The sequence below is a fragment of the Vicugna pacos genome, chromosome 20 (genome assembly GCF_048564905.1).
Source record: "Vicugna pacos chromosome 20, VicPac4, whole genome shotgun sequence".
Lineage (NCBI taxonomy): Eukaryota > Metazoa > Chordata > Mammalia > Artiodactyla > Camelidae > Vicugna > Vicugna pacos.
The window spans coordinates 34419606-34445309 of NC_133006.1; the positions used below are offsets into that span (position 1 = coordinate 34419606).

General features: G+C 43.5%; 1 long non-coding RNA gene across 3 annotated transcripts in view; it reads left to right on the forward strand.

The window, feature by feature from the left end:
* LOC116284461 (uncharacterized) overlaps positions 1–25704 on the forward strand; it is a 319987-nt gene that overhangs the window by 20834 nt on the left and 273449 nt on the right. Inside the window, exon 1 of one of the 3 annotated variants that reach the window (XR_012062356.1) lies at positions 16764–16816. The exons of the other annotated variants lie outside the window; for them this stretch is intronic. This is a non-coding gene — a long non-coding RNA (uncharacterized lncRNA). Of the gene's footprint in view, positions 1–16763; positions 16817–25704 lie in introns of those variants that run through there. 3 annotated transcript variants of the gene reach the window in all.

Sequence of the window (25704 nt, forward strand, 5' to 3'; positions counted from 1 at the left end):
GCGGTTTGATCAGATAGAAGTCTTGTTTGGGGATAGAGGAGGGATAGGGCAGTGGGAGCCTGGGGAGCTGAGACAAGTGAGGTAGAGGCCTTGGTGACTGTCTGAGGAATGCGATGGCTCAAATAAATAGAGTGAATTCCAAGATGGAAATCCTGTGAATTCACAAGATGAGAGGGGGACCTCAGGCAAGCTCGTTTCTACAGCTCCATTTCACAGATGAAGCAACCGAGGCCCAGAACACAGAGTTCTGAATTGCCCACATCATATAGTACTGGACACCTATGTCTTCTGTGGCCTAAGCTCATTAAGCCATGCTAAGTTATCCCAGCATGATGCAGTGACCAAGGGTTGCCAGGTTCCATGGTCCCTGGTCCAAGAGTTTCAGCTCCCATGTGGAGGAAAGGCTAACCATTGCTTGTGCTTTTACTGTCCTTTCCTAGCTCCTAGTGGGTGCAGTGCATTCAGAAGGGTCTGGATACATGCTTGTCCAAGGCCTGCCTGGGCTGGTGACTCAGCGTAGTGACTGGGCTGTCTTCTCCAGCCAGGAGCTCATCAGGAGGCTGGATTCATTTGCCTCCATCACCAGGCAGTGTGGACCCATTACAGCTTCTCCTCAGAGGGCTATCCTTGGCTCGACCTCAGTAAACATCTACGTGCATTTGTGCAGCTTTTAAGTGGGAAGGAGGAAGCAAAATAAAGAAGGATTCTCAGAGGGTGACTTCTCCTGACTCCTCTGAGTGGTTCCCGAATACCCCCTTGGTATTTGGGTCAGATTTACTTGGCCCCTTCTCAGGAACCTGAAACTTGAGAAGAGCGTTCATGCGCTTAGATCTACCCAGATGCTGATTACCAGGAAGCAAAGGAAACTTAAGCTTTGGGGCCCATCACTTGCACGGGCCTCTTTCAAGACCCCACACCTAATTTGTATTTATCATTTTCTATACATTTTGCATTTTAAAAATTGTACACACTTCAGGTCTTGCAAAATGTGGACCCACTTCCATTTGCCTCTGCACCGAAAACCAGAGCCCTGGGAAGACCAGTATCTCCTAGGTTTTCATTAAACCTGCCTGGGAAAAGGCACACAGCTTGGGCCTGCCTCATGGCACAGGTGGGTGGACGAAGAGGGAGAAGAAAATGTGCACATAGAAGTTGTACATAGGACCTTCCCGCTCCCCACCACGCTTACTAACATCAGCTCTATCAGTGAAGGCAAAGAGGGTCCACTTGAATTGGGCTTCCTTTTTCCCTTCCTTCTTGTGTGTGTGTGTTTTAAAATTTTATTATTTTATTGAAGTATAATTGATGTACAATATTATAAGTTTCAGGTGTATAATATAGTGATTCATAATTTTTAAAGGTTATGTTCTATTTATAGTTATAAAATATTGGTATATTCCCTGTTTGTGCAATATATCCTTGTAACTTATTTATTTTATACACGATAGTTTATACCTCTTAATCCCCTCTTCCTATCTTCCCCTCCTCCCTTCCCTTTTCCCAATGGTAACCACTAGTTTGTTCTCTGTATCTGTGAATCTGTTTCATTTTTGTTACATTCATTAGCTTGTTTAATTTTTTAGATTCCACATATAAATGGTATCACACGGTATTTGTCTTTCTCTGTCTGACTTATTTCACTTAGCAGAATACCCTCCAAGTCCATCCATGTTGTTGTAAATGGCAAATTTTTTCCCCTTTTTATAGCTAAGTAGTACCACATCTTCATCCATCCATCTGTTGATGGACACTTGGGTTGCTTCCATATCTTGGCTTTTGTAAATAATGCTGCTCTGAACACTGAGATGCATGTATTTTTTCAAGTTAGTGACTTTGTTTCCTTTTTCCTTCTTTCACTGGTGACATCTGGGATGTGGGGGGAGAAACTAGTGAGTGGGGCATCCAGGGGGAGCAGAGCCCAGGAAGAGGCTCCAGGCTGCATGAGGCTTCTGTGGACGATGGAGATACATAGCACATGATAGTTCCCCAGAAGAGGGACAACTGAAGAAGCCTTGAGGAAGAGCTGGAGACTAGCCAGGACTGGGATGTTGTTCAATGAGTCACAGGTGGAGAGTTGATGTACCTAATCTCTGTGTTCAACTCACACGGGCCGCAGGTTGCAGTGTCCTTTAGGGGAGGGAGGGCCAAGCTAGGATGGCTTGGGAGTAGTTTTGAGCCCTTCCCCCCTACTACCCCACACCGAGTTTGTGTGTGTGTAATTAGAGTGCCTGGCTGCTGGCTGGCTTACGAGGGGAGGAAGTCCCTCCTCCCACTGCCTTTGTGGTTGTGTTAAGTGGACACTCTATTCTTCTGTGCTTCCTGCCTTGAAAGTCCTGACCAGGGTCACTTGCAGGGCTGTTAAACAGCTGCCGCGCCTCAGCCGGGCAGCAAACAAGGCCATTCCAGGCCCATCCATCAGCTTGGCCAGACAAGTGTTTTGGGACCTGCCTGGATGAAAGATGGGAAGTGAGCGTAGGCGTGGCCCGGGCTCACCCAACCTCCAGATCTAATTTGTCCAGAGGCCCTGGGTCCCCAGTGCAGGAGTAACAATCTGTGCGAGGAAGCTCAGACGTCCTGTGTTGTCCTTTGTGTGGTGGCCAGAGTGACTTTTTTCTTCCTCATTCACTCATTAAATATTAATTGATTGCCTACTTAGGACTAAACAAGTGACTGTGTCACCAACCTTTTTTACCTTTTTACTTCAGTAGCCAACAGTGGTGTTGACAGATGTCAGGAAGATGGCTTGGTTCTGCTGAAAAGGGAAATTTTTTTGGGGGGTGGTGTCTTGTCCTTTGGAGGTAGCTAAAATCCACCTCAAAGCTTTGGCTTTTTCAGTAGATGTTGCCATCTATTCCTAGTTTTATAAATGAAGAGTCTCAGATTTCAGATGGTCATTCTCTTCTTGAGAAACTAACAGTGAAAATTCATACCTTTTGTCTCCTAGGCCTTTTTGCCATCACTCTCTTGGTGGGTACCGGGAAACTGTGTGCTTTTGGGACTGACACCCACAGCCCTGGTACCTCTAGTGGCTGCTGTATTTTGGGATTTTGCTGTTAAGAAGAGGGGAGGAGGTGACATGTGGAGATGATTTATGGGTGAATTAATATTCTCCTCCCTTAAATCTGTCTGTCTGGAGAGCTAGTTCTGGGATTTGTGAGCTCTGGCCCAAGGACAACCTGTGAGGTTGACCCTTAAAGAGGGGCCAAGGGAACAGAGGGGTGACGTGGGCACGGTGGAGACTGGGGGTGGTGAATGAATAATGTCTTCTACAGACGTTTTTCAAATGTCTGTAGAAGCTGTTGTGATATTATACATATCTATTATAAGAGTTTTGTAATCTATAATAGCCTTTTGTCATCGTGTTTTCTCCATCAAAGGAAATTAAAATGCAATTATTAGTACATGGTAGTCAAGGACATTATTTGACCTAAAAGGGATTTTCATGGTTGAAAAGTTCACTCATCGTTATAAAATAAAATATGGATGTGTATTCTGTGTGGAAAAAAAATTTTTTTTAATTAAAGAAAAAAATCCTAGGAGATAAAATAGAAGCCACAGAAGCTGGTTATGCTGTAAAAACTGCTCAGTCTGTCTTTCACGTTCAGATCATTTGCCTTTCAACAGTGTACACAAGCTCCCGGCTTGGTACAGAAGCAGTATTATCAGCACAATAGCTTTCAGAAGATCTCTCTGAGCCAGCGTTAGTGAGGCAGGACTCGGAAGGAGGAAAGACAGCGAGGGAAAGTTAATCTTCCAGCAGCTACTGAAGTGTAGAAAGCCCCTCGGATCCCTTAGCACACCCCAGCTGTTTGCCTTCTGGCCCAGTTGCCCCGGTTTGGTTGTCGGTTAAATATTTTCCTTGCTCTCCCTTAGGTGTGATGGATTGTAGACGTGTAAACACGGGCCCTTTCCCACCTGGGCCTGCCCTGCCTTTTTCCTGGGGACGTAAGGGGCTTATTCGAAGGGCCTGACCTGGCATGGATGCTGGGCAAACAGAAGCAGGGGCAAAAGCATCTTTATGTGCATAGCGTTTGGGTTAAGTAGGTCTTTCATTGCAGTAGTCGACACCTTTTGTTGCTGCCAGATCCTTCAGGATTGATCCAGTATTAGCTGTACTTTGAGGTGGGCTAGACAGGGGTAAATATCCCCAGAGCCACTTCCAGAAGGGACATGCTGAACACTGCTTCCTTCAGTTCCTTCCTTTAGGAGATCTGCTAAGGAAAACAGAAGCTTGTTAGTCTCAATTTTTGTGATAAGTAGAGTATCTAACCAGAGACAGTAAAAACCCTTTAGGAAGTTCCCACTTAACACATTTGCTTCTATGACTGTTCACATTTTTACATCCTGCCCTTGATTTCTATTTCCTTTCTATGAAATTTTCATGAGTTGGGGGTTCCTTTTGAAAAGAGAAATCTTAAATCACACATAATTATATTTGCTCAGACTCTACTTAATGTATGAGCTCACTGGAAGTGGAGGGGGGACCGCTCTACTTGGAAACCCCAAATTCAATCAAATGTTCCAAATGGGGTATGTCAGAAGCAGAAGCCCACTGAGTCTGGGGTGTGTTTTTCCAAGTTGCGAAGTTGCGCTTGTGAGCCGTTTAGTGGATGGGTGGATTAAAAACATCACATGTAATGACTTGCAGGAGATGAAGCTAAAGTATGGAAACCGAAACTGTAAGGAAAATTCTTCTGTCCATTTTTCCTGTCCTCAAACTCTCTTCCTTTGCCAGCACTGTCACCGTACTGTCTCCAGACTAAATGCAAATGAAATATGACAAACCCCAAGCACTTTTCCTCCAAAACACCTATCTTGATTCCATGCGTCTTCCCTTATATTACTCACTTTGTGGGTTTTTTGCTTTGTTTTGTTTTAAGAATGGGAGATGAAAGAAGTACCAGGAGGAATTTTGCATAAAGAAATGCTTATGTTCAAACTATCAAACCCTTTAAAAAATTCAGATATAATTGACATACAGTCTATTAGTTTCAGGTGTACAATGATTAGATATTTGCATATATTGTGAAATGATGGTGACAGTGGTTAACATCTGGCAGACTCTCAAACTCTTGAACTTTCATTCAAATTCTGAGACTTTAAAGTCCTTTTGTTAGTATATCCACTTTGTTACTGAATTTGCAGTGAAAACCAATGAATTCCTTATGTTGGGCCTGGCACTATCTCATGTGCAGAGGCATGGAAAGATACGCATAGAATCATCTTTAAGAAACTTACCCTATAGTGGTCCAGGCAAGATTAATAAATGACTCAATTGTAGAGCAGTATTTGATGGACCTAACTCTAGTCCAGGGCTCTGCTTGTGAAAGCTCAATTGCTCTTAGTCCGATAAGTTGAGTGCTAAATTGTGGTGTTCAGATAATAGAGCATCTGGACCTCAGAGAAGGGGGAGAAGATCCGGGTTGCCAGTAGTTGGTGTAGTCTGTGTGCAGGAGGTAGGAGCATGAGCCAGGTCAGGAAGGAGGGTGGAAAGAGGTTGAATGGGTGAGAAGGAGGGTGTATCAGGCAATTAATACAACTGGAGGAAAGACCCAGAGAACAAGGCCTTGGTTGGACCAAAGGCTATGCACTGAAAGAGGACCAGTAAGAGTTGAAATTAATTGTGGAAGGGATTGGAAAGCAGCTGGTATTGAAACCTGGATTAAGCCAAGTTGATAAAGCTGCGAGGGCGTGATAGTGGGTTTGAAGGGAGTGACATACTTACAGTCTTAGGATGAAGCAGAACTCATTGCCCTGGATCAAATGTAGCAAGGCAGATGGTTAAAAATGTTAAATTAACATTTAAAAATTTTATTTAATTTATTAATTTTTTAAAACATCATGATGCTTTGTTTGTTTTTGTTTTTTTACATGAACTGTTTCTGGCTTCTCTTTTATTAAATTTTTTTTTTATTTTTTGGGAGGGGGAGTAATTGGGTTTACTTATTTATTTATTTTTAGAGGAGGTCATAGAACCCAGGTCTTTGTGTATGCTAGGCTTATGCTCTACCACTTGAGCTGTATCCTCCCCTTAACATTTTTTTAAATTAAGAAATTTAACTGTGGTAAAATACACACAACATGAAATTTACCATCTTAATGATTTTTAAGTGCATAGTTCAGTAACATGAACTATATCCATATTGTGCAACGACAATCTCCATCTATCTCCAGAGTCCTTTTTACTTTCCCAAACTGAAACTCTATAACCATTAAACAACTCCCCATTCTTCTCCCTTAGACTCTGGTAACCACTGTTCTACTTTCTGTTTCTATGAATTTTTACTACTGTAGTTACCTCATATAAGTAGAATCATACATTATTTGTCTTGTTGTGGCTCACTTATTCACTTAGCATAATATCCTCAGGTTCACTCACACTGTAGCCTGTGTTGGGATTTCCTTCTTGTTTAAGGCTACGTACATGCCATTGGAGGTATATGCCACGTTTTGTTTATCTATCTGCTCATCTTTTAGTGGACATTTGGGTTGCTTCCTACTTCTTGGGTATTGTGAATAATGCTTGAACGTGGGTGTACAAACATCCTTTGTGACTCTGCCTTCAAATCTTTTGGATCTATACCCAGAAGTAGAATTACTGAATCATATGATAATTCTTTATTTTAAGGAAATATTCTGGATACTGATCCTTATCGGGTATGTGATTGGCAAATATTTTCTCCTACCTGAGCGTTGCCTTTTTATCTGTGGATAGTGTCCTTTGATGCAAAAATATGTCTAATATATCTATTATTTCTTTTGTTGTCTGTCTTTGGTGTCATATTCAAGAAATCACTGCCAAATCTGAAGTCATGGAGCTTTTCTCCTCTATGTTTTCTTCTTTTATAGTTTTAGGTCCTACAGTTAGGTATTTGATCCATTTTGAGTTATTTTTGTATTTGGTGTAAGGTAAGAGTTCAACTTTATTCTTTTGTATGTGGATATCCAATTTTCCCATCATTGATGGCTGTCTTTCCCCTATTAAATGGTCTTGGCACCCTTGCTGAAAATAATTTAACTATATATGCAATATAGGTTTATTTCTGGATTCTCTATTCCATGGTATTGTAAGTCTGTCTTTATGCCAGTAACCACGTTTTAATTTTGTAGCTTTGTAATAAGTTTTGAAATCAGGAATTGTGAGACCTCCAACTTCTTTTTTTCAAGATTGTTTTGACTATTATGGGTCCCTTGAGATTCTACATGCATTTTAGAGTGGAGTTTTCTTTTTCTTCAAAAAACTGCCATTGGGATTTGATAGGGATTGCATTAAATCTGTAGGTTGCTTTGGGTAGTATTGGCACTTTAAACAATATTAAGTCTTCCAATTCATGAACACAGAATGTTTTCCCATCTATTTGTGTCTTCTTTAATTTTTTAGCAACACTTGGTTTTCAGTATACAAATCATTCACCTTCTCAGTTATTCTTTTTCCTAAGTACTTTATTCTTTTTGAGGCTATTGTAAGTAGAATTGTTTTTTTAATCAGAACAGACAGTTTTGCTGTCTGTGATGGTTCCTATGCCTCCACTCCACTCTCCTTTTCCCAAAGGCTGGCTGATTTCAATTAGGATGAGAGTGCAGGCCACCCAGAAGGTCACCTTTGCCCTAGGAAGTGGCTGCAACTCTGCATCTGCAGGAGGAGGGAGTCAGGGCTGATTTAGTGTAGACTGAGGTAGTTCAAGGTCTGAGCCTTATAGACACATTATCTAATATGCGTTATTCAGAGCACAAGTGTCAATAACTCTTCTCCAAATGCTACTTCAAGCAAAGGGAAGAGAGATGGAGCAGCTGTTGGGAGGTTATTCAATTTTTAAAGTTTGACTCCAGCAAAAATCGCAAGAAGTAAACAGTATGTCCTTAGCTGTGCCATCTTTCCACGCTAAATCTGCTTTGATCTTTCTCTTCTTTTATCCTGTTTCCCTGTTATCCAGTTATCTCTCTGTCTCGCTCTTTTTTCTGAAGTTCCCTCTCCTCAGTCTCCTTAACAAAATGTACCCATCCCACCGTGATTCCTTCAGGTCTTTTCTGAGCATAAGCAAGCTCTTCCTGAAAAATTAACTCTTGCAAAGCAAGAACAGGTAATGTCTTTGCAGCTTTACAAGGTGATGATGTCTTAATCTGAGCACGGTGACGTGAATCTATCTAATCCTGAGTGACTACTGGAGTCCAAAGAGTAGGAGGAAAAATGTTGTTTGGTTTTTGTCTAGACCAGGACCTGATCTGGCAGTGGACGGAGAAGCAGGGTCAGATGACTTGGAGTCTGGCCTTTGGGACAAAGCACCTGCCCTAGCGTGCCCCGGAGGTCGAGCCGCCACCCTGCCTTTGAGGGGTTGTCACAAGGTCTCAGGGAGCCTGGAGCTGTAATTGATATTGGGCCCTCAGTGACCCACTTCTAACCTTAGAGCTTCCTTCAAACTTGAGGTTGGGAGGGCTCTAACCTTGGGACTATGTGATTACGAGACCCCAGGGTGCTCCAGTGGCAATTTGTTAATTAAACTTTAGAAACAGGGAAGATTTGTAAACAATTCAGTGCTGACTGAAAACTAGAGAGCCCACAACCTGCATGGGCCCCTGACCTGCTTGGGCTGGCCAGTGACCATATGTGGGCCAGTGAAGAGGCAGGGGACCTGCAGGCAACAGCCTCAGGCCACACCAATGGATCTCTGTCAGGGTGGATAACGGGCCCCCATCTCTAGACCTTCTGGCGACTTTCTTTCTCTGGAGGCCCCCAGAGGCCAGGGCGGCACAATTCCTCGGCTCCACAGTGGGAAACCAGCTTTGGCAGCAGGCAGGACTCAGGATTCTGCTTTGTGTCCGGCTGTCTGTGATGTGAATTTGATACAAAGTCTACAAACATTTTGCTGCAAAAGGCACATTTTATCTCCCTTTCCAGAACCTCTGAGAGAGCCAAGCTTGGTGGCTTGCCAGGCAGGCTCTCTTCTTCCTGTGTGATATGGTGTGAGTGCTGTTGGTTGCCATGCACCTATTGAACCCCACGTCCAGAGCTCTGGATGGAAAAGGAAGGAGTGTGTAGTGGGGGAAGGTAGAGGAGGAAGAGATGCTAACAATACCTCTAGCTATGGGCAATGAGCTAAGCACACCAACAGGTCTAGGTCCGGAGGAAAACAAAGCACAGAGACTAAAAACAAAGGCAAACACTTCTCTCCTACTTTCTTCTTCCAGTACACCAAATTTGTGTTGCTAGGAGCTGAAGATTGATTATTGTTTTGGGGCCTCTGATTATAAACCCGTAGGTGTTCCGATTCAGCTGTAAGATTAGGACCTTCTTTGTTGAACCAGCGGAATCTCATGTCATTAAACCTTCCCTCTTAACTTGCCACCTGTTCCTCTCCTTCCCTGGCCCTAAGACCCTGAGCCCATTTCTCCTTTTATCTTTGTTGCTTGTTAATTCCTTTTTCATCAGGTGGAAGACTTGTTCTGGAAATTAAGGTTTTGAAGGCAAGTTTCCTCAGCTTCCTCTCTTTGGGTAGAGCAGGGAGTCCTGACAATTTCAGTAATCACACCTTCCCTGTGCCCTTCTGCACTATTATCTCCAGCCTGCATCTGATGCCTTTAATTTACAGCCTTGAACTGCAAGGGATCTTTGCCTGTATGTGTATTTTGTGTCCAACCAGATTGTCAGATTGGGTGAAATGAGCTCCGAGGCTACCAGAATTCTCCGATTCTCCATATTTTAAGTGCTCTGACAGAATCTTGGTGACTTCATCTTCATGTGCACCCAAGCTCCTAAAAGCATAGCAAGCATTCAGTATGTGTTTACGATGACCACCCTCTGGGGGCATTCAGAGAGATTATCTTAGAAGTTTTCCGGTCAAGCTTTGGGTTAGGCATGACATTCCTCTCCAGATAAAAGAGGCAGGCACCACAGTAACCAAGGCCTTCCCTCAAAGGCTTCGTAATAGGAGAGCCTAACTGCTACTTCTTAACTACTGTGAAGCCATGATAATAGGCCTAATAAATTTTCCTTGCAGTTTCAAGAGGATGTGGTATCTTTCGCTTCCTGTCCCAAACTGCCCTATATTGTTGCGCCATGCAGCAGCTGCTTCACATCAAGGCGTGGCCAAGTTCCAGCTGGGGAAGGAGGGGTGAAGTCTGGTAGGCCACCGTGATATAGGGGCAACTGTTGTAGGTGGTGTAGAAGCCAAGCCTTCACTCCCAAGCTGTCTGGACACTACTGTCTAACGGAGGATATTGAAATGTTAGATTGAGAAGAGACCAGAACCATCATTCCAGTTTTACAAATGAAACACAGATGTCCCATAAGATGGTGAGACCTCCTCGCTGCATGCTAATCCACTTGTATATCATGCATGCTTTCTTTGCTTCTTTCACAAATAGAGGACAGGGATGGAGAGGTGAAGGTATGAGAAGGAGAAGGGGAGAAAAGTTCAGAAATCTCCACTGTGCTCCCTTGGTACTTTGTATATACCTGCTTTATCACACTTCGCTTGCATTATGGGAAAACTTAAACACAGGCAAATTGTACTGACCTCACTGTAGTATGATGGGCTGTTAATAAAGCGGCTGATGGGACTTGAAGACAGTGCCTGCAATGTTGATGCTCACCTTTCTCTGAATGTACCTTTTTCACTTCCATTTTTCAGCAGTGCCGTGAAGAAGTACCTAATTTGTGTCATGTCTGTATAAGGGGAGAACAATGTACATCCATGAATCAGTTGATTGACTTTCTAAGCTTTTGAATTTTGAAATGATTTCAGATTTTAGGAAAGTTGTATGAATAGAATAGCAGGAAGAATTCCTATATACCCTCTTCAAAGATTTCCTGAATATTGAAGTTTTACCACATTTGCTTCATCTTTCTCACAGGGGTGTACTGAAGCCAGTTCTTTCTGTCTTGAAAGAGCCTATTGATAAAATTTCTGGAACTTTGTGAACTGGTTGTTTAACATGGCCACTTTTAAACATTAAATTATTTTAGATTACAAATCAATATTAAAAGCAAAGGTCAAAGTAAAGAGGCAGATGCTGTAGTGACCAAAGCCTCTTCCAAATTCCAAACTCAAATAAATATACAATAAATCAATATTCAAAACTCATCTCTTTCTGATTATTTTACTACTATCTATGCTCTGGAGGTGATTTTCTTCTATTATATCTATGGTGGAAATAGGATATCATGGTCTACTACTGTTCATCTCTTCCCAACTCTGCATCGGTGAGCTCTCAGACAAATCAGGGCTTGAATTACCTTTTCTTTTTAACTTTTAAAAATTTTTTAATGATTTTTTTTTAAAAAGTGGAGGTCCTGGGAATTGAACCCAGGACCTTATGCATGCTAAGCATGTGGTTTACCTCTGAGCCATACACCACCCCCGAATTACTTTTTTGTTGTTTATTTATTTAGATTTAAGGAAATGATGAGACTATGATAATAATGCAGATTAATGTGTGTTGTCTGCAGCTGTTCTATTGTGAGTAGCAGCCTCAGGTTGGCTATAGGTGTAAGAGATTGGCAAAAATCACCAAAAGCATTCTGTGAGAATCAGTTGATTATATAGAATTTACAACAAAGTATACTGCATATTTAATTTTTTTTGTGAATTGTATACTATACATTCTTTATATCAGTAAAATTTATACTAAACTTTTGTGTGTACATATATATGCACATATTTTTGGAAAGCTGGTTATTAAACAGCTGCACATTACTACATATATATACTATTTTTTTCTGAGAGCAAGGTGCATATATTGCCCTGTTACCACTAAATATTTTAGAATGTATTTCCAAAAAAAATAAGGATATTCTCATATACAACTACAGTAAGTTATCAGAACTGGAAAATTAACATTAATAATATTATTAAGTAATCTACTGATGTTATTCAGAATTTACTAATTGTCCCAATAATGTCCTTTTTTGTCCAGGGTATAATGCAGTATACTCATTGCATTAAGTTCTCATGTCTTCTTATATCCTTTAATCTGGAACAGTTTTTCATTAAAAAAACTTTTACTACTCTGACCTTTTTGAAGAGTACAGGCCAGTTATTTCACAGAATGTTCTTAATTTTTATTTGTCTGATGTTTTCTCGTGTTTCCATTTGGATTTTACATATTTGGTAGGAAAACCACAGAGTGATGTGTTCTTCTTAAGTGTTTTACGTTGGAAGTATAAGATGATAAATAAATGAGCCTGGCTGTGTTCCAATAAAACTTTATTTACAAAAACAGGCAGAGGGATGAATTTGGTCCTTGGGCCATCATTTTCCAACCTTTGGCTTAGGCTTCAGTGTCCAGTATTTGATAGGGTTCCTTCTGTGAAATGCAAGATTAAAATACAGAATAAAAGCTTATTTACTAGAATTATCTGGGAGCTAAGTCTGGACCACTTCGTTTAAAACTCAGAGTTATAGTATATATAGAGATAATTTCTACAAACATATTAGGCCATATATTTTCTAAGTTATTTTTAGTCTCCAGGAGCCAGTAATTCCAAGGATGCACTTTGATATGGAATAAAATAGGTCACCAGAGGAGAGTGTCCTTTCTTGTTAGTTGTTACCATATTTGGGTGGGCATAATACTCATTGGAGTTTCCCCAGGTGTGTTCCTGGGCTCTTCTGCTGCAGTGGAATCTCAGGGATGGGTTGAGTTATATGTGCTTCTATTTTTAAAGCATTTTCCAGGTGTTTCAGATGAAACCAGATGAAGGACTAAGAGTAAGTGATGAATTGAGATCCTCAGGGTCTTATCTTAATGAAGAGATGAGAATAATCTCTAATTACTGCATTGATTTTATGTAAATAGATTCTTCTAAAGGGTTTACAATATTTTAAAAGTTAATAAGTGGTTGAAATACTCCTTCCTAAGCCCTCTCTCTAAACTTGATTGCTACTACTGAGCTTCTTATCAAACTATTTTTTCATGCATAGTGAAAAACAAACTTCAGAACAGCCTCTGCTGGATTTTCAAAAAATAGCAATTATTGGACTATAAAGAGTCTAAAAAATGTAGTGGAAATTCAAGCCCATTACCATTTATTCATAAGGACAAGTGACTCAATCAAAACAGTGCCTTTGATGGATTAAATGTGTTTAAACAAATAGTTAACTATAATACCAGAGGATTAGTGTTTTTGGAGGGCTCTGTTTTTGATAGAGCTTTAGCTGATATTCTTTGGTTAATCCCTGTTTTTCTCTGGTAAGTTGATGCCTCTATTTGCTTTGGAAATAGTCTTTTCATATGTTGCATTTTAACATTATACCTTCAGTACAGAATATGAAATTCTGTTTGCAGTGCAAAGGTCTATCAGGTAAGCTTGGGAAATGACAAAGTTGTTGTTTGCAAATTGCTTTAGACCTAAGAGAGAGAATCGGAAGATATCAATCTAATTGTGATTTGTCAATGTGAGATGCTAAGTTATTTTTGCATTAAAAATTATGTCAATTATTAAGAACGATTAAAACTTTCAGTATTATCCTGGGACATTGTCCAACAAGCCCATCCAAGGGTTATTTAATTCACTAGAGAATGTGCTTTTGCTTGAATTATTATGTACTCTTGATTATGGCTCAGATGCTGTGAAGTTAGATGTTAACTTAGACTTTTGTTCATTCGAGTACAAAGAGCTTCTGAATGGTAGAGACAATGACCCCAGTGCTTACAGTTTTATTATCCTGTGGGTCATTAACTGGTTTGGTCTCTAACTCAGAAAACTAATTTTGGCACATCTTTCTTGATTGATCATATAAACTTCTGTTCCTTGAATTCTCCTCTGAACCAGATCTACTGCCCTACTGGTCCCTCATTAATGGATTCCGTAAGTTTCTGATATATATTTCACATGTGTCAGAGTTTCATGTCTTTCATTTTTTCAAAATTATCTATCTTGGTTTTTTTTTTTTCCTTATTGATCCAAAGTTAGCCATGTTGTTTAGTCAGTCATTTGTAAATGGCTTTTGGTCCTGAATTTTGCCATTTTCTTTTTTTTTTTCTTTTCCTTTTTTCTTTTTTAAATGAGTGTACTGGGGATTGAACCCAGGACCTTGTGCATGCTAAGCACGTGCTCTACCACTGAGCTATTCCCTCTCTCCCTCTATTCCCCCTCCCTAATTTTGCTGTTTGCTAATTGCAATTGTCAATTAATCTGTCTTTAACCAGTGAGGTAATTTTTCAAAGTGACCATCAGCAAGACATTTAGTTTAGGTAGTAAATGATCATTGGGTTCATATTATATGTGCCAGGTATAGGAGATGCTGAGGCAACTGACTCATGCCACAGCCTTCCTGTGGGGCCTCCACGGTTTAGTGGGAGAGACAGGTAAGCAATGCCGTGTGCTGAGTGCTAGGACAGATTTGTACCAGGTGTACAGTCCAGGCCTGTCGAACTCAGCCTGGCCTTTAAGTTCTTTCTTCACTGAAAGGGAGAGCACGGAATTATTCACGAGCTTTATTCAGTCCCTTTTGAGACCGGTAGCATGTGAATAGGTCAGCAGCAGCATAAAGTGCGTGAGTGTGGGCTCTGAAGCCAGAGAGTCTTGAAGTGTAATCCTGGCTCCTCCATTTACTAGTGCGTGACCTTGCAATTCGGTTCAACTGTCTAAGCCCCAGTTTTCTCATCTGTCAAGTGAGAGTAATAGTACCGATACATAGGATTCCGGGGAAGATGAAATGGGACTTGCAGTAGAGGGTTGACTCTTCAGGTGTGGAGTGTTCAAACCTTGTCCAAAGAAACTGGTCCTTGACCGGCTTCTGGGAGATGACCGCTAAGAATATCCTGTCAGTTGAAAGTGTGTCTACTTGGGGCTGTAGGCCATGCCAGACTGTTCATCCTAACAATGTGATTTCTGATGGAGGCCTTGGGGCACACCGTACCAGTTGGAATGCTGGAGGGGATAGAGGCTGAGTGAGGAGGTTCAGCCATGCTGGCCCTTCATGCCTATCTGATGACCACCAATAAAATCCTGGACACAAGGCTCGGGCAACTTCCCTGGTTGACAGTACTCTGTATGTGCCATATGCTGTTGCTAGGATAATTAAACATTGTCTGTACAACTTTCAAGTGGGGGAGACAACGGAGGCTGGTGCCTGGTCTGTCCTGGACTCTGCTCTACATACCTTTTACCTTTGCTGATTTTAACCTGTATCCTTCTTCAGGAATAAATGGTAACTGAGTAAAACAGCATTTCTGACTTGTAGGAGTCCTTCTGGAGAATCATTGACCCTTAGGACGGTTGTGGGGATCTCCAAACATTGATAAAGAATATTAAGTGCTTTGCTCAGTGCCTGAAATAGAGTAAGCTTGGTTCTGTCTTTACCTGACTTCTGATTCTTGGCTTGTCCATCCTTCCCAGCCCTGTGACAGTCCTTTAGTCTCGCTGACAGCTGTGGCTTTCTCTGCTTGATCCAAGGGTTGTGCTCTGGAGCCTGTTCTGGTGAACAAGATATCCAACCTCAGATGATTGGCTGATGACAGCACTCCTCAGGGTACCTGCTTGTTTAGGCCAGTCTGTGGCCTTGGCTGATGTTTAATTTCCGATGTGTGTCTGTGTCTTACCTCCCCCACTAGATTATAGTTCATGTGAAATAAATAGTGCCTTTTATTTCCTTGCCATCTGCAGTGCCTCGTGCCTGAGATGACAGCATGGTGGCCTAATGGGAAGCCTGGGTTTTAGAATCAGAAAAAGCTGGGCTTGAATGCAGCTCGGCTCTTCACCTGCCCCGTCAGCTTGGGCACGTTGCTCAACCTCTCTGAACTCCAGCCTCCATGTTTGCACAGTAGGACTCATATTACCTGCTCCACAACGTTGCTGGGAGTTTGATAGTGTCATGGCTGGCTCAGACCTAACACGTAGGAATGCCAGCATTTAGAGTTGCGTGCCCACTCATGAAGGTTGTTTGTGTACGTTATGTAGATGAAACCTCCTTGTGGTATGGAATGTTGGGGGACAATTAGATGAAAGTTTGGCTCCATCCTCTGATTTGCATGGGCTCCTGGAATTTCTTAGGAAGGAGCATGAACTTCCCCTATAACCAGGGTTCTGAAATAAACAAACATGGCCGATGGAGCATAGGGCAGGACAAGAAATAAAAGCCAGGTTGCGGGAAGGGACAAACGATCACTATTGCTGAGATTGGTTGAAATCATCTTACTCTCTGCCAGATTCTAGTCTAAGCAGTTAACGTGGGTGAACTCTTTTAATCTTCCTAATCCTGACGAAGGAGGCCAGTTTTTGAATTCAGAGATTGAAGCACAGAGAATTTAAGTAATTTGTCTGATGTGACACAGCTGTACATGGCAGCTGGGCTTGGGAGCCAGGCCCTTAACCTTTATACCGTATGGCTCTCATTGAACTAACCTCCTGCTGCGGTGCCAGCACACCCGGGGCAGGAGAAGCGGTGGTGAAACCAGGGCTCTTTATTACTAGACTCCCTTGGGGAAAGCTTTCACAGAGAGTTGGCTGGCAAAACTGAAGTCACTGTAGCATGAGAGGTCCTCTGCCCCTGTATCAAGAGAGTTAGACATCCGAGGATGAAGGGGCTTCTCCCTGCTGGATGGAGAGAGATTAAGTCCTGGAGACTGGCAGGCAGGGTGGTGGTGGGGAGGCCAAGCTTTCAGAAAGCAGCAGCAGGACCAGGCACAGGTAGACCAGGTGGCCCAAATGCAGTGTTGGCTCCTTATTAAAGCTCTGTAGATAGTGGTGAGGAACTCAGGATGCTGGGAGCCAAGACTTACAACTAGATACCAGAATAACACATACCCTTTTCTTCCTTTTAAGACTTTCTGTCGGAGTATATCAAAGGAACAGGAAATGCACGTGTCATGTGAGGTCAGTGAACATTTATAAACCGATCCCAATCTGTGACCCGGATCAAGAATCAAAATGTAACCAGGACCCAGAAGTACCACTTTTGCCCCCGTCATCCCTCCCCAGCGAAACCCCTATCCTGACTTCTAAAGCTTTTGGTTCATTTTGCCCGATTTTCATCTCCTCCTTCCCCTATTATCCTAATTGTTTTATTAAGTTAAAAATTTTATAAACTGATGAAATACGGATGAGAAAAGAGAGAGATGTGGTTTTTTTAAAATGACATTTAAGCTGAATTCTTTGGTAAAGGCTAGACAAAGGCAGCTGCAAAAAATTGCTGCCAGAGTTGAATCATACTGGTTTTGATCTTTATACAAATGGAGTCATTCCTGTATTTTCTTTTGTGTCTTCCCTCTTTTGCACAGCTCTGTGTTTGTGCTCCTTGTCCACATCGTTGTGAGTAGATGCTGTTCATTCACCCTCACTGTGGCTTCATCTCCCATTGAGTAGATATACCACATCTTCACCCGTTCTACTGTTTGTAGGCATTGGGGCATAGTTCCCAACTTGGGGCCCCCTCCCCTTTTTAGGACTCATAGAAAGATGCAAGAAAGGGGAAGTTTGAGAACTTTCATGGGTGGAACTAGGGGCAAATTCTTATGGTCACTGTCTCAGGACTCACAACAGGGGATTCTCAGAAATACTTGCAGATGAGGAAAGCACAAAGAAGGACCTGAGTACCGCAGTGTGAGGGGTTGACTGTAAATTTGCCTTTGTTTGTGGTCACTGTATGGAGAAGCCTGTTCCACGTGGATTATGAGAATTGGAAATAACATATGAAACACCTAACCAAGTAGGCACCTGATAAATGGAAGCTGTAGATATTGTTATACACACACGGAATAGATGCTGTTAACTTCATGATCAGTATTTATGTACAATAAAAATGGGATATGCTAAGGAGAAAGAGAAAGTTATGTGAAAAGTTATATGCAATCCAAGTGGATACTGTTTTCATCCTGCCTGAAGGCCATAGAGACCTACAGCCAACTGAGTGGGCTTCAGGCATACAGTATAGCCAAGAGGAACTCTAGAAAGTTCCACTCAACCCCTTCATTTTAGTGCACAGAAGGCCTAGAGAGTTCTGGGGCTTGTCTCTGGGAGCCTCTGAGTGACTGTCTCTGTTTAGAAAGACAGAACCAGGAGTCCTGGTCCAAGAAGAGGGAGAAGCGCACCCCACCCAAGGATTCAGGGATGAGGGGTGGGGCATTTCATTCGTTCACAAAGTCAGTTTGTTGAAGGTTAGGTGACAGATGGTCTCGGGATCCTTTGAAAACAGAATCTAGAATGTTCCAGGACTCTCCACTCATCTCTTAGTGGGGATTTTTTTCTCAGAAGACTTTCTTTACAAAGCTGGAAGCAGGGCCACTGGTGGCTCTCAGCGTCTCAGCATCACTACCAGAGAGGGGCCATCTCTCTTGGTCCCTGCAATTAGGGAAAGGCTCTGACTGGTCTGGTTGGGGCTTACACTTCCCCTTGTGGCTTGGGGAGAAATAGTAGGGTGTGCTTTAATCGGCAGCCTCCTTTAGAACTATGTGTTCTTGTGGGGAGAAATCGTTCCCTGCAAAAAGGGAAGTAGTATTTACAGAAGAAGCAATGGGTGCTAGGCAGAAAAAACACTAGGTATTCATGGTTTCAGCTAAGATGCTTTCTGTCGCAAGTAACAAATCCTAACTTGAACTAATTTGGACAGTGAAGGCCATTTGTTGGCTTACATGACTTAAAAAGTTAAAGGTAGATCCTGGCATCAGGAACACCTTGATTATGTTCAAGCTCCTTTTCTCTGTTACTTCTTTTTGTTGGATACTTCCTGCTGTGGGTGTTAGTTTCATCCTTAGGCTAGCCTCCAGGACAAAAAATATACATGTCATCAGCTGAAGTTCTGAGATTCATTTTGATTGGATGGGGTTAGGTCACAAGTCTAGCCCTGACCTATTTTGTTGCAGTCAGGTGATGGAATACACTAATTGGCTTTTCCTAGGTCCTTGGTCCACCTAGGAGCCAAGGTGGAATTGGCTTCCCTGGCAGGGAAAAGCACGGATGGTAGGGTAGGGGAGAAAGCACCAGGGACCCACTTTGTCACTAAAAAGAAGAGAGGTTAACGAAATTACCTAAGGTCACACACCTAGTAAGTGGTAGTTACAAGATTTGAGCTAAAGTCCATGTGATCCCTAAGATCATAAGCATTTGACTAGAATTCCTCTCACATGAAGCTGTTTCTGTAACCAACTGCTGCATTACACGGTACCTCAAATAATAACTTAAAACAATAGCACGTTATGATTTCTCAAAATTCTACAGTCTGGGCTGAGCTCATCTGGGCATTCATTCGGCTCTGTGGGGCTGGGTCATCCAAGACGGCATTTTTGTCCACAGGTCTGGTGCTTCCGCTGGGATGGCTGGAAGAGCTGAGTGCTGTGAGGCATTCATCTCTCCACCTGAGCTCACCGGTAGGCTAAATAGACCTATTCATATGGTGGCCCAGGCCTCCAAGACGAAGCTTATCCTTCCCAAAGGATAAGCCTCTGCTTATGCCATCCTGGCCCATTTTCACCGGCCGAAACAAGTCACATGGCCAAGCCCAGCATCAGTGTGGGAGGACTCTGCACAAGGTTGTGAGCATCAGAAGGCTTAGGTGACTAGGGGCCACCAAGTGTAACAACCACAGCGGTATATTTTTTATCTCCATCCACAAGGTGGAAACTGTTCTGCCCTACGGCAAGGAGGAGGAGCCTCTTTTTTAACTTCTCTGTTCTTTGAAGGAAATTACGATTCACAGTGATTCCAACCAAGGATGAAGCTGCTGTCAGAGGTCCCATCAGAGGACCATGGCTAGGTGAGGCTACATGGCAGTCCCACAGCTGCGTCTGCCGGCGGCTCTGCGGCCAGTGGCGTCTGCAGTTTCGCTCATGTACTTGTCTTCACAGAATGAATTATCCCAGATGTGCACTTTGCAGTGTGAAGTTTTGTTTTTATTTGGTTTTATTTTTTAAACACAGGCTGAACTCGGAGTTGTTGGACTTGGTTTTTCCCCCTTAGGTTTTGTTTTGAGAGCTTCATGTGTCTCTAGCCGTGGTAGGACGCGGTACCGTTCGTCATCCTTTTCAGACACCAAAAGCATATGTTTTACTTTTGGCATTCCGCTGGGACAAAAAGAGGAGAGTATTTCAGAGAGGAGACCGTTTGTCACCCACCCAGTGGTCTCCTCTAAGGCTGCTGTGTGTTGTTCCACTAATAAATGTCTAACCTCTGCTTTCCCGAGGACCTGGGTGATCTGTCTACTTTGGACTCTTGTGTGCATTCCGTTTCTTCTTTTGGTAAATAAAGCAGCTTTAAAATTGGTATCTTTTTCTGATAATGCTTATCTTCCTGATTCCATTTCTTTCCTTTTCCCCTTGTAATGTAAAGCCAGTTTGAATATATTCAAGTTTCTAAACTACAGGGTTAGAATTTGTCAAGCCTAATATTCTTATCATGTACATTTTTGTGAGAATGTTTATTTCTGTTTTCTGTTTCCCTTCCAGGGACAGGGCACAACAGTTTTTAAAATTGAACTCCACTTCTTCCCACATATGGATGCAGTTTAAAGCTCAGTATTTTACTATCTCTCTTCTCTTGTTTCAAATACCTGCATTTTGCTGTTTTGCATCCTAGCTTGGCATTTTTGGAGGAATGTTTTCTGTTGATGTGTCCACCCCACTTCAGCTGTTTCTCTAACTCTGGCTTCATGGATCATAAAGAAGAAACAATTTGAGAGCGTCACGTTCCTGGGGACTCCCAGGGGTAAACGTTTTGAAGTCAGACAATGGTTCCTTCCAGTGAATTTCCAGACTATTTGCAAATAGTGAGTCAGATTTCTATCCTAGTCTAGAAAATAAAAACTGGATATCAGTTTCCTTTTTTGAGATGCTGAAGCTTGGAGAGTGCCATTAGAACACCTATAGCTTTTGGCATTTCTGGGTATGCAGGATGAATTTCTCAAGCGTTCATTCAGGACTGAGCCTGTATACTGCTACCGACCTCAGTAGGTTGTAGGTTTCTGGCTCAGTGCTGCTGAGAATCACCGGAAGGGAGAAGATCACGTGATGCTGTGAGTTTTTTTTTTTAGGGTTCATTGCCGTATCACTTGAACAAACCAACCGGAGGGTATTCCACCTGAATGGAAGTAAGATATGGACTCTCTCAGGGGTAAAAAGAATTTGAGATACCAAGTCTACTTTCATTTATTAATTGACCTTTCCCAGCTAAATAGGACTCTGTCCTGGCTTACGACAATTTCCATGGATGATTTCTGACTTTGGTCCCCTTTTTGACAGCTAAGCCAAATCCCATACATCAGAGTTGATTGACTCTCCATCTTGTTAGGGATTGTGGGAGGCCCTGGTCAGGCTCATTTTTATGGAAGATTTTGCGCCAGCCCTTCAGTAATTTGTGTTCCCATCCCACAGTATAGAGCTGGTGCTTTCCCAGCCCATATGGATCTAGGTGGGATAATCAGACTGACCAGCTGAGTTCTGGCCAGTGGAATGTGGGCAGAAGTGATGAAATCACTTCTAGATCTGGCTCCTTCCCCTTCCAGAATGATCCCGTATATACGCTCTCTCTCTAGGGTTGCCACTGGATGCCAGCTCCCATGGCCAAGGGATGTGAGCCACGTGTGGAAGAGCCTCTTCCAACTGTGTCCACAGTGGCTGTGTGAACCGGGGTCTGACTCCCCTGTTCCTACCATGTCCCCTGCCCCCACCACCAGTCTCTACCACTGGGCTTTGTATAAAGAAAAATCAAATAACTCTATATTGTGTTAAGCCTCTGCGGATTTGTAGCACATTAGTGATGACAGGCAGCATTAGCTGAACTCATACTCAGGGAATTTCTTGTGCTTTGTGGGCAGCTGGCCATCACCTCCACCTTGGGCATCCCCCCATGAGGAGAAGTCAGGTGACCTCTCTTTGGTCTAAGCTGTTCTTTCCTTTTCAAACTTGCTAAAGCTTCGAGTAGAAATGATTGATATCCCTGAGTTTCATTTCTGTCTTCCCCTGAACCAAGGGCTGGTTCTTTTCAACCTAGGCCTAAGATAAAATTGCTTTTTGATGACGATTTGCTGTTCTCTGTGTAAGTGACAAACATTAATTAAGCCCCTGTTATCTGTTTAGCGCCTGAACTGGGTCTGAGAGACACAGCAAATAGGTTACTCTTCTCAAAGACTTTATAAATTAAATGGAGAAGCAGGAGATTCATACAAATCAACTAGAGGAGAACGTGATGCCACCTGTGAATAGATTCTGTGGGAATTCAGCGAAGGAGGAGGTGTGTGTGGCTGTGGTCAGAGAGGCTACTAGCAGATGTACGGATTGGCCTTGAAGGGAGCCTGGGCGCCTGAGTACAGTGAGTAAGAATGGGTTCTGACGCGCGGTTTCATACGCCCTTGCTTAGCACAGAAAGAACCCAGACTCCTCTCTGGAGCAAGGGAATTACGTTTGGTCAAGCCAAACTGAGAATTGGAGGTGAGTGGAGAGGACCAGAGGACACGGAAAATCACTGGTATTTACACTGTGTTCTCTCTGGGGTCCTCCTGGAGGAGGAATGCAGGACGGAGACAGAAGGGCTCATGGGTTGGTTTCCCTTGTTCTAGGCCTCAGAGGGGACATGACTCCTCTGGGGGGCCCTGTCCTTAAGCACACACTCCTTTTAACCAGTGCTGTGCTGAAGTCAACTAGTATTGGCTTAAGAGGGTCGATTGGTAGATGTTCGGGAATTCTGCTAGCCTGTGTGAAGCACGTCTATTATTACTATAAACCAAACCGTGTAGGTTTTATACACACTTACAACTTAACACTTTATATTAAAACAAAGCTAATCAGTACTCAAAACTGCTCCCTTCCCTGGCTTTGCTATAGCTTTCTATTGCCTATGCCCTAGAGGTTCCTTACAACTGTTGTCGTTGTATAGTGGTCTTGTGGGTTGAATCGTGCCCCCACATATTTTTATGTGAAGCTCTAAATCCCCCAGTCTCAGAACGGGACCTTGCGTGGACCTGGGGTTGTTGCCGATGTAACTAGCTAAGATGAGCTCATTAGGGTGGTCCCCTCATCCAGCGCGCCCAGTGGCCTTACAAGAAGGGCCAGTTTGGACCCAGACATACATGGAGAGAGCACCGTGTAAACATGAAGAGAGAGACAAAGGCAGCGCTGAAGAAGCCGGCGGACGCCTGGAAGGTAGGAGACAGCCTGGGACAGATTCCCCTTCACAGCCCTCGGAAGGAGCCAGCCCTGCTGACACCTGGATATGGGACTTCCAGCCTCCAGACCTCAGAGAGAGCAAGCGTCCGTTGCTGAAGGCCCCGCGTCTGTGGTGTTCTGTGAGGCCGCCCCAGGACGCCAGGCCAGGTGGAAACACCCTGTTACGTAGGGATGAGCTGCGGCCCGACCTCACCTCCCTGCTTCTCATTCTCAGACTTTATGGCAAGAGGTTGAAATTCGCCACAGCGGGCTGATTTGTAAACAAACACCGCAAATCAGGGCTTGATTCGTCGTTTCCTTGATTGTCTAGACAAGGGGTTGGCACGCTACAGACTGTGGGCCAAATCCGGGCCCCCCTCCTGTTTTTGTAAAAGTTTTATTGGAACACAGCTGTGCTCATCCGTTTACATATTGGCCATGGCTGCTTACGCAAAAAAAGGGCAGAATGGCTTGAGAGGTTGGCAGTATTTATTATCTGACCCTTTAGAGGAAAAGTTGGCTGACCTTTGGCCTAGACTGAAGAAGGTGATGTTAAAAACACAGATAAAATTTTAAAGTGTGCCTGGCGTGTAGCGGTTACATGGTGATCGCACAAAAAATTGAGAAAAATCTGCTTCCAGTATTTGAAAACTGTTACGTGATTCTACAAAGAAGTTACTCTTACTGTAGACAAATGAGTGAAGTTCTTTGTTTGCTTTGTTTGTTGTTTTGGTGGGGGAGGTAATTAGGTTTATTTATCTATTTTTGATGGAAGTACTGAGGACTGAGCCCAGGACTCCATGCATGCTAAGCACGCGCTCTGCCACTGAGCTCTGCCTTCCCTGCAGCACGTGAAGTTCTGACATAGATCTTTGTTGTTTTGTTTTCTTCTTACTCGTGTATGTAAAGAAAAAGTCAGTCAACGTACGTGTCAGAAGTATCCTTGTTTGTTAGTTGCAACCATAGGTTGCCTACAGACATGAGAGTTTGTCAAAAACCACTGAAAGCATCTGGCAATCAGTTGGCTATAGAAATGTATTTACATACTTACAATAAATCTCCATATGTAAACATACACACATACATCGTCCCTGGAGAGCCTGTTGTTGAACATTTACCAGCACATCCTGCCCCCAGCGTCCGTGCAACACCCACAGACATATGGGCTTGTTGCCACATGTCTTTGGCCTTGGCTTGGTTTCACCACCGTGTAGATTTGGCTTGTCTGAGGGAGTCCTAGGGGTGGGAGCAACTGCAGTAGAAGAGCGCAGGGGCACCAAGGAGCTTGGCCTGGCTAAACCTGCTCTGGGTGAGGAACCAGCGGGTGCCCAGCATCCATGGGTGAAGTGGGCCTGCTGATGGAGGGGCTCCAAAGGAAGTCCGTATGCAAGGGAGCGATGGGTGAAAGTGGTGATTTAAGAATCTGGTATCAGTGTGAGGGCAGAACCAGCCCAAGGGCTACCGCAATCTGTGCCTTAGAAAAAGCCCCAGGATGCAGATGACTGTGCCCCAGGCAAGTTTTCTCGCATTTGTAAGGAAGGCTTGCAGACTGTTAAGAAATGGGATCCTTGCTTGATTGTGAAAGTCTCAATGGACCCCTCTACCCCCAACCCCCAACCCCCAAGAGCCTGCAAACAGAAAAATAGAAAAGTAATTCTGAAAAGCTTCGCTAAATGGTTGCCATGTGGCTTTCTACTTTCCCTCTGTTGCTTTCTGGATGGTTAAGGCAAATAAATAGTTTTTCAGTAACTTTTGCTCAGCCACAAATAGATACGCATGGAGGATCTTGCTTTAAAACTGAGCCCATGCATCTGCAGTAAGTTGGGAAGAACTGGGGCTCCATGGGGACTGTACTGGGGAGGGACTCCCACCACAGCACCTTGGGTTCACCCCTTGCCACAGCAGCCTTTGCCTGGCCTTCCCTGGCCTGTGAGGGCAGGTACTGGGGGTCGTTCCCCTTGGTGTAGCAAAGGCCCAGTAGCTGCCTGTGACTTTGCGAACCTCTCCCTGTCCCCGCACAATGCAGTGACCTCAACCAGCATCTTCTCAGAGCCCCCTTCCCCATCAGGAGCATCTCCCCCCAAGTGGCTGTCACTTGCCTCTTTCTTCTGGGCCCAGGCTTGATTTTAGGCAGGAGGGATATAAGGAACTCTGGTCTGATGCTCTGGCATGAAGCCCCCAGACCTCAGTTCACTTCCTGCCTGCTGAGTTGGGTCCAGGACTGGTTACTGGGCTTGTGTCTTTCTCTCGATGCAGGATGGGACAGGTCTGTCCCCAGTGGCCCCGCTCAGTGCTCCATATCCCTAAGAACTGGGGTGCAGGCTTATTCGTGCCAGTCCCCCTGTGGCCTTCAGAAATGGATTCCTGCCTCTGCTTCCTAGCCCACTGGCCTTGGTTACCTGCTGACAGACGTTTGTCTAGCTGTGTGCCTTCCCACATCTCCTAGCATGGCCTGTTGCTAGATTTTCCTTTTCTTCCCTCTGAATTGGACTTCAAGTATGCAGTGGAAAAGACAATAACTCTGAAACCCAGAAGCCCCAGATTGGGGCTCAAATACATGATTTGTCACAAGGTAGCTGGGTGGTCCTTGGCCAATTATTTAACCTCTCTGAGCCATAGTTTCTTAGTCTG